This window comes from Phoxinus phoxinus (genome assembly GCF_949152265.1).
Source record: "Phoxinus phoxinus genome assembly, chromosome: 5".
NCBI lineage: Eukaryota > Metazoa > Chordata > Actinopteri > Cypriniformes > Leuciscidae > Phoxinus > Phoxinus phoxinus.
In genome coordinates, this window is record NC_136880.1 from 3,344,792 (window position 1) to 3,354,447 (window position 9,656).

General features: G+C 43.2%; 1 long non-coding RNA gene across 1 annotated transcript; it reads right to left on the bottom strand.

The window, feature by feature from the left end:
- Nucleotides 1–3,926: 3,926 nt before the first annotated feature.
- Nucleotides 3,927–4,491, bottom strand: LOC306998061. Its single transcript, XR_013797504.1, has 3 exons — nt 4,338–4,491; nt 4,129–4,255; nt 3,927–4,051 (listed from the first exon to the last, which is right to left on the bottom strand). It is a non-coding gene; the product is annotated as an uncharacterized lncRNA (long non-coding RNA).
- Nucleotides 4,492–9,656: the final 5,165 nt, after the last annotated feature.

The window sequence follows — 9,656 nt, forward strand, 5'->3', positions numbered from 1 at the left end:
TTCCTCTGTTTGTGTCTTTCTAGTCTATATGGCTGTGGCATCACAGATGTTTCTTCTCTAACTCAGTCTTTGACTGACTCAAAAGCACTGCAGTTTTTAAAAGAGCTTGAGCTGAGAGGCAATAAGATAGGAGACTCACAGCAGCGGCTCAGAGACGAGCTACGAGACTCAAACTGTGTCCTGAGGTGAGGAAACATCACTCTGAGATATTAAAGACATCTTCATTTTCCTCTGATATGTGAACACACCTTTCAAACATTCGTGAAAGGAAATTATCATTAAGCTTTATTGCAACAAAGGGTTTGTGTGAGAACACAATGTGAAGTTATTGAAATGTTGAACACACAGGAGGAAAGAGAACAGAAGCTCACGGTCACAGCTTTACACATCAACACCTGCTTTATGAACTGTGTCAGTAGAAGTGAATCATTTCAGTGTGAAAACAGACTTGGTCAGATTGTAGAAAAGCGCTGCACTCCTGCTAAACTCAGTGCAGGTCCAGCTTCAGCTCACAGGAGAAATGTCTCTGTCTCCAGTGTGTTTTTACTGGGACGAGCCACACGTCACACTCCTCTACACTTACTTTACTCTCAGTGATTTACTAAGAGCCGACAGACATGTTTAAACTAGAGGACAAGCGGCTTTAACTAAAGGTGTGTGTTTAACTCAAAGTAACATTAGTATTTGCTCCCTGTGGTTTATTCCATACGCCGTACACTCATTAGTTTCTCCTTTACAGAGACTCAATAGGAGTCGCACCGACACACACATGCGCAAACATTATTCAGGTTTTACATCTATTATGTTTAAAAACACAAATATATATGCAGATCTTGTAAAGTCAGTAATTAATCTGATTACAGGAATTCAATTTAACTTATTCTTACAACAACAACAAAAAAACAGTAATTGAAATATAATAATTTGCACTTTGTTCCTCTGAACACTGATTGTTTTCTCGTCTGTTCTACTTTACAGAGTAGATGAAGATCGATCACCAAACGTCAGAGTAGATGAAGATCGATCACCAAACGTCAGTGGATTGTTTGCATCATGGTTTAAATCTGTGAAACGGAGATGAGAGGAGCAGAAACCATCAGGAGATCCACAGAAGAGTCACTGCTGTCTATGAGGAGAAATAACTGTGTGATTAATGTGTTTCATACAGGAGGAAGAGACTCAGACTTCACAGTTCAATAAAGCAGCATGTGTGTTAGCATGTGTGGCATTCGAAATATGAACAGACAAAACACCGACTACGCCACCCTGGGAATTTCACCCAGGGAATGATTTTACTCCCTTATTGAAATTATATTAATACAATTAAGGACACACAGGTACACGTACAATACAGCCAAAGACGGGTTCAAATTTGAAGAAACTACTTTTATTTCAATGATTTAAAACACTGTAAAACCATCTCTCGGGGAAGAGAACACAGAAAAAACAAAACAAAATAACAAACGTATAAATGCTGAGGCTTACCGATGGAGGAGAAAGGAGTCAGAGGCAGTAGGAAATCCCAGGGAAAGTTCCCCAGTAAACACACAACCACACCACAGTGAACACAAAAGATGATGAGAAAGTCAACAGCACACCGGAAGGGGACACTACCACCCAGACACCAACACCACCATCGGCTCTCAGTCACTGTAACAAACAAAGAAGAATGAAACAAGCACACACACACTCCTTTAACAAGGATTCACCGAAAAGAATAGAAAATACAGAAAATCTAAATCTTTAACCTGTTAGCCTTCACCAGAGCGAGGACGCACTGAAGCGTTTTTTTTTTTATATAGTTCAAAGTTACTATCAGATTTAATGTTATTACCTTGACAAACTATACATCATTAAAAAGATATAAGTCTCACGTTTCAGTATTTGACCACTATTGTATTCTGAGAAACTTATAGTGACAGTTATGTCTTAATTTGTGTCAGGATTTATATATTGAAAAAATGAGTCGATACCTTTAATATGAATTATGAGCATCAGCCGCGTCCATAAAAAAAAAACTCCCGTGTTGTCATGAGAACGCGTGACAAAACAACGTCCCTCAGGGCTTTTGGCTCAAAAATGTGCAGATTTGGAGAAATATGGATAGATTCTCATAGGTTTACATCATATTTCTATAGACAGGAATAATATTTATTGAATTTATATCCAAATGCGTCGATCTAAACATAAAGAGCGCTGGATACTCTGATGTACTGTGTTTTCAATCCATCCAGCAGCCTGAGGGCGATCTATGCACAGAATTTTTCCAAATATGGTGCACAGTGCACTCACGAAGAAGAACCATAACCTGTGACCTTCCAGGACGTCACTCACATAAACAACGCTATCAGAGATCGCTGTAACATGCAGATAAAGATGTTTTGAAGACAATAAACATGATTGCAATGATATTTGATTTACCTGTGTTCTTCGAGTCATGTCAGGTATTTTTATAATAATAGATTATAGTTATAATGTAATGCTAATTGATATAGACTTTAGCATTGTGCAGAATACGATAACATAATATATGTTCTGTCTGATTTTCTTTTCTGAAGCCAAATAAGATCATAGAAGATTATTTAAAACACTCGACTTGCGCTATAAAGTAAGTTTGGAGCACACACATTGTTTTAATCTCATAAATTGTCGTGTATTGATGGTGTGCTAAGCTAACATGCTAGCTAGCTCTCTAGTTGCACCTGCCATCTAGCTGTTATTTTTTATGATTTTTTTCTAAATCGGAATGCTTACTGAAATATTTCTTTATTTAAGAAAGGCATTTGATACAGTTTCAAATGTGAAGTGAAGATTATGAAAGAAATTAGGGGGTGAAAAACCGTGAATAGCCAGTCGTTAGGCATTATAATGGAGACAAAGGAAAAGCATATTTATGGCCATAACCAGACTGGAGAGGTGTAAATGTGAGCAGGAGAGAGACTGTCACTGAATGGGTCTCGTTTGCACCACAAAACAATAGAGACAATAGACTGAATAGATGCTAATAGATGACAATAAACACAAGTTTGCATTTTAGAGTCAATTCAAAATAAAGTCATTTGAGATGATCTTGAAAAACATTTAACAAAATACAGAGTTTTAGACTTATCACCTTCAAATTTTAAATATAACATGGTCAGACATGTGTCTTTAGCTGGAGTGCATTTCTAGAGTGCTGACGGGCCAACTTCAATTTAATTTTCATGAAGATGTTTCATAAAAATAAATTTCTAATAACTTACACAACTTTGAAGCTATTCATAATTTTTTTTTTCATTATGACAATAATTCATTCTACATTTCCAATAAAGTGCCAGGTGTCAGCTTTCAAATGAGATCATGCTTGTGCTTTTAGTACAAAGCGTCAATGAACTGAATCTGTTTTCGGTTGAGAATGCAATTTCTGGGGATTTTTCAAAAGTGGCGCTGAAGGCTAACAGGATGAAAGGAACACTTATCAGAAAGTACAGACAATGACTGCCAAAACCAGCAATGGTTATAAAAGGGCAGTATAAAGAAAACTATATATCTAAAGATATATAAATCCAGTAATCCGAAAAGAAAAGAAGGAATAAAACAAAATATAAATACACTTATTAATCCAAATTGGAATGAACAAACAACAAGAAAACAAACTTCATAATCAGCAAAATTATAATATAAAGCCCCAACCCCTTGAGCTATACTCAGACATCATAAAAACAATAGCCCACATGAAACAAATGACACATACTGTTGGCCATGCAGGCGTAATGGCCCCGTAGCGTTTAGTATTAAATGGCAAGACGAGCGCACAGCAATATGCTCCAATTGCTGGTACAGGTTCAATAAATACGTATAAAACAGTAGTTCAGGGAAACCAATGGTCCAGGAAAGACAGCCGTACAGGGCAAAATAAGTGTCTTAAAGACAACCGTACAAGAAACAAAAGGTGTCTGCAAAACAGCCGTGAAGGCAAAACAGTGTCTGCAAAACAGCCGTGAAGGCAAAACAGCAGCTAGCGAATCAACAGTGTTGCTGGCGACGATCTCCAGTTACACCGGCCTCATTCCTGTTGTTTACACACAAATATTACCATTAACCCTAATTAAAAATGAAAGGAATAATCACACATAATGGCATACATACCGATCAAGCAGCATTCATTTACACCCGAGGGAGACAGCTCGACGCGTGCCGACGTCACCGATAATGCAGTAGCGTTTATTGAATGTGCTGACTGACGAGATGGAAAACTGGGCCCCGAAACGGAGATCTATGAGCGTCCAACACATAATAACCATCACTGCAGATAAGAACAATATATTGGTGTGGAGACAACGAAGCCACTACCCTACCTGTCAGCACAGCAGAGCACCGGAGAGAGCGACCCGGAAGCACAACACAACTTCCGTCACTGACGAGCAAGAGAACGCGTTAGAAGGACTACTCGCGATATTTATAGGATGGAGCCTCACATGAGGATTGGCCAAAAGTACGCCAGATACACATTACGTATTAATTAATACTGCTACACATGCGTATTAGAAACATGTGATATTGAAAGATTAAATGAAGTTTCTAAACGTAAGTTAGGGAGGAGTGAGCCAATCTAATCTTTCAATCATCAGCCGAGTACAGTATATAAGCAGCTGCTTACCTCTCCCCATAGCATCAGCTGTTCCAGTACTATGGGGTATTGCCGCACGGAATAATGTCCGACATCCCGGAAATCCAACTCTTTCCTTCAGACGACGAACTGACGAGCCTTCCTGAGACACCGACAGCCACACCCCGCGTAAGATCGGATCATTCGGATGCAAACACGGATAATCTTCATGAGCGCTCTGGCCGCGAAATCCAGCGCTTATACAAACCACGCACCAAAAGGCAACGCTCTCCTCCACCTTCAAGATCGCCAGTTTTAACTGAGCCTCGTACATCTTCTCAGACATCATCTCTCCATTCCACCGCTGCTAATACACCGATTCCACCCATTTCAAAATGTTCAGTCAACAGCCTACGTCAAGTCCTCTCCAGCTCCGGAATCTATTTCTCCCGCAGGTCATCAAAAGCTCAACTCTACGATCTTTTCATCAGTTCTTTCAGTTCCAGCATGCCATCAAACACTTCAACATCTCATAAAAGCAAGACTCGCCCCTCTTCTACCTCCGTTTCTCTCCCGGTCCGGCGTTCTGAACCCACCACACAATCCCAACGCGCCGATCCAAAAGCCGCCGGCGCCGCCGCGGCTCGCACTTCCTTGTCCGCCGGTATTTCCACCCGGCCAACAACAAGGGCCGCAAAAAACAGTTCCGCTTCTTCTCCAGCTCTCAGAAACTTCATGCAGTCAGCCCCACTCCCGAGGCAAGAACCAAACTCACAATCACATTCCTCTGCACTTCCCTCTGCTTCTCCAGTTTTCTCTAATCTTCTTTATAATAACCCTTGTGCCAGGTCACCCTCGCACACAGTCACATTTCTCTCACCCTCAAACCAACCTACTCAAAGAGCGGATCCTAGCGCGAGGTTGCCTTCGCTAGCCATCCCCCCTCCTCTTTCCTTCCATTCCAATTCTCCTCATTCATTTCTTCCCCCTTCTATCTTCCAATTATCTCCTAATATTCTTCCCAGTTCACATCCGAGCGTGAGGTTGCCTCCGCAAAGGATGTCTACACCTTTTTTCCCCACAAACCCTCCCCTTCCTCTCACTTCAGCCCATGCCAGCCATCTTGGACACCAGTCAGTAATGGGACCCTCCGATCAACATTCATCTACTTTTCTCAACACTAACACTTGCTCTTCAGGTACAATCCGCTTGCCAACCCATTCACTCTCCACAGCAGTCCATCTTCCAGCTCCTCCCAATGCAGTAGCCATGGAACCACCTCCAGTCTCAGCCCATCTCCGTTCCCTAATTCTATCAGGTGCAGATATTGATCTTCCTTCTCTACTGACTTCCGTCCCTCTCAATGAATCCCACCGCTCGTTTGACTGCGGCCCATTAACCATCAATCTCAAAAATTCCATACAACCTTCAAAACGAGTTCTCACACTTGCAGAATTCTACATTGCTTTTGCCAGATACACAGAAGTAATTTGCACTTCATTTCCAGCCAGACGCAAGGAATTAAATGACTACCTCTCTATCATAGCAGAGCTCAGTCTCTCTTTCGGAGGTAGTCATTTTTATACATACCATAAGCTTTTTTCAGCTAAATGCGCCGCCCGTGTCACCCACTGGAACCAGTGTCCTTACTGGGGAGCCTTGGACCTCGAACTATATAACAGAGTCTTCTTAGGCGTTCGAAGCCTTTCTTGCGCCATCTGCAGGTCTATCATTCATTCTACTTCAGAATGTCCCCAAACCAACCCAGATTTTCCAACCCATCCAGCTCCTTTCCAAGAAAAACCCACTTCATATGTCCCTCAATCAAGGAATGACTGTAACCAGATTTTTACCTCAGTTTCAGGCAGACAAGTGTGCAACAGCTTTAATTCTTCAGGCTGCAACAGACAACGATGCCGCTTCCTCCATGTCTGCAATTTCTGTGGCGGAGCTCACGCCCGTTCTATTTGCCCTGTGCGCCGCTCCTCAGCCAACCATACCAGTCCTTAAACTTTTTCTTCACCAGAGGAAATCCCAATTCACCTCTTCTCTCGATCCTCTCTTCATCGATGATAAAACCTTCCTGCCTCCAGACATTGGTTCCAAAGAACCTCAAATTCATCCTCAACAGTTCCGGCATCCCAACCAAACATTTCTCTTCACATTCTTTCCGAATAGGTGCAGCCACCACAGCAGCACAAGGGGCCTTTCCGATCACCAAACCAAAATGCTAGGTCGATGGTCGTCCCACACCTTCGAAACATATGTTCGTTCAGATCTGCATAACATTAGACAAGCACAACAAACACTAGCATCCTTCTGAGTCCGGACCGCCTCTCCCTACTATCGCATCTCCCCGCTTACCTAGCCCCGCAGGGCGTGTATTCATCTGGATGCAGTGAGAGCTCTCCCCTTTCAGATGTGCGTGACATGCCACTCCTGGAGTGGGGTCTCCCATCTGAATCGCCGTGTGGGCTCCCCATCCAGATGCATCGTAGGCTCTCCGTTCGACTTGCTGTGTGGGCTCTCCCGTTTTGATCGCAGAGTGAACTCCCTATTTATACATATGGGGGGGGGCTCTCTCCTTCGAAGCGCGGGAGCTCTCCCGGTCGAAACGCAGCATGAGCTTTCCATTCGGGCGCCGTGGGGGCTCTCCCTTTCTGAATCGCCGTGAGATCCTTCATGTTTCTTATCCATGGAGGATCCCCCGTTCGGATCGCAGTGTGGGCCCTCCTATCCGAAAAGAGGACTGGAGATACCAAGGATCGTACGTCCCTCAAGCGCGACGGGCCATTATGTCTTTATGTGATCTAAGCCCCCTGTGTCAGAAGGATGGTAGTTCTGCATTTCCATGTATACCGTAGGCTCCCTCTTGCTGCGTAGGGAGTTTCACTTCAGATACTGGTGGCCCGTTTGCCTTTAGGGACGAGGACCTCCTCCCCCGTTCGTGACATCTGGAGGCCCTATGTTCTCTAACTCCATAGGGCTCCATGTCATGGATGTGGCAGGGCGTTCTCCAACCTCGTACTCAAACTCCAGTCCCAAGATACTCCCGCAGGAGTAATTTCTGAAAGTCACTGCCGCAGCAGTGCAGCGGTGAGATGTACCCCAGGCAAATTTCCACAAGCCCATGTCGTTTCACTCCAACGAACGCAGGCACACTCTTTCAAACACAGCTCCCGCTGGAGCTCCACCCATAGCCCCACATGGTGGGCATAGTAGGGAGACGCAGTCCAGCCAGAGTTACCACAGGAGCTCCGTTAAACATCACTGCCGCAGCAGTGTCCATCCATGCTCCATACAGCTTAAATTTCCACTCTTTTGGGGGGTAACATGCTTTAAGCTCTTAGGCATCCTGTATTTCCCAAGTTCTTAATTAATTGATCATGTTATTCCAACTTGCTGTCCCAAATTTTATTCGACACTTTTGGGGGGTATATCAGAGCTCGAGTTGAAGCTGCTTCATCGAGCCCCTCTCCAGTGGACAGCAAGCCAAATAAGTTCAACCTAATATCTTAAAGATTTTATGGGCAAACAAACTCGTTAAATGAAGTTTCTAAACGTAAGTTAGGGAGGAGTGAGCCAATCTAATCTTTCAATCATCAGCCGAGTACAGTATATAAGCAGCTGCTTACCTCTCCCCATAGCATCAGCTGTTCCAGTATCCCTCCACCTCCCCAAACTCCACCTTCATCTTAGGTACCTTGCCCCTTTTAATCATCATATCCTACATTTTAGCCACTGGGGGGGTATATCAGAGCTCGAGTTGAAGCTGCTTCATCGAGCCCCTCTCCAGTGGACAGCAAGCCAAATAAGTTCAACCTAATATCTTAAAGATTTTATGGGCAAACAAACTCGTTAATGTTGGTTTATTATTCAGCCAAATGATGGTTTAGTTGTAATTAAAGGTGAACAGAGGAAGAAGCTCAGATGAGTGTCTGCAGAAATCTCCACTATCAGGCCTGCAAATATAATCATGTTTGGGTTGAACTCATCCATAATTATTACAATATTTCTAATCATGAATGTGATTGTCAAGTATTGCACATAAATGTTTCAAAGATATAAAGTTTACATGTAACTTTTAAACATGTACATTATCTCTCTAACACAGAATATGTTTATTGTTATTGTTTTATTGTATATGAAGTTAGTTATGTGTGTGTCTGATGCACAGATCTACAGTGTATTGTCTTTGTTCTGTGGAGTCTCTTCTCCTCTACAGACCGACTAAACATGTTTACCAGTTAACAGCATTTGTGTGTCTTTCACTCGCTCCTCAGACAGCAGACGGATGTGGGCCACGGCAGGCAATGATGCGGCACTGCAGGCCTTCTTATGGCCCGCACAAAATGTGTGTGAGCCGGAAGTGGCCCACGTGTAAAATGGCAAATATGGCCCAAATATTTTAAATCACACGTGGGCCTTTTTAGGCAAAGATGCGGCGCTCATGGCAATGTGTAATCTGAATGTGAGCCTAAAGGCCCATATGATAAATCATGGATATGGCCCTAATATCACAAACCAAATGTGGGCCGCCTATGGCAGAAATGTGGCACAATCGACAATGACTAATCTGGGTGTAAACTGAATATGGCCCACATATGTTGCAGCAAATGTGGCCCAGTTATCTTAACACATATCTGGCCCAGTTTTGGCAAAGATGAGGGACAGTAATCACTGTGAATCTGAATGTGAACCTAAAGTGTCCCACACATGACATGGCAAATAGGGCCCGGTTACATTGCTGTGGCGAGCAGGACGAGGTCGAGGGTCGTGGGAGGACGGCGAGGCCGGTGGCGTGATTGATAATGAGCGACACCTGTGAGGCGCACCGGTCTCGAATCTCTCACGGAGGAGCGGAAGCATAAAGGAGGAGCGACGACAGTGGAGATGGAGAGAGGAACAGGCCTGGACTTGTGTTGTGTTTTAATTAATTAATAATTTTTATTTGCTATCGCAAAATATGTACGTTAGTGTGATATACACGCGGAGCCAGTTTGGTGATTGCTTTATTTTGACTTGCTGGTCAAAATAAAGAAGGATTTTGCAGCGTTTGTAAAAAGGT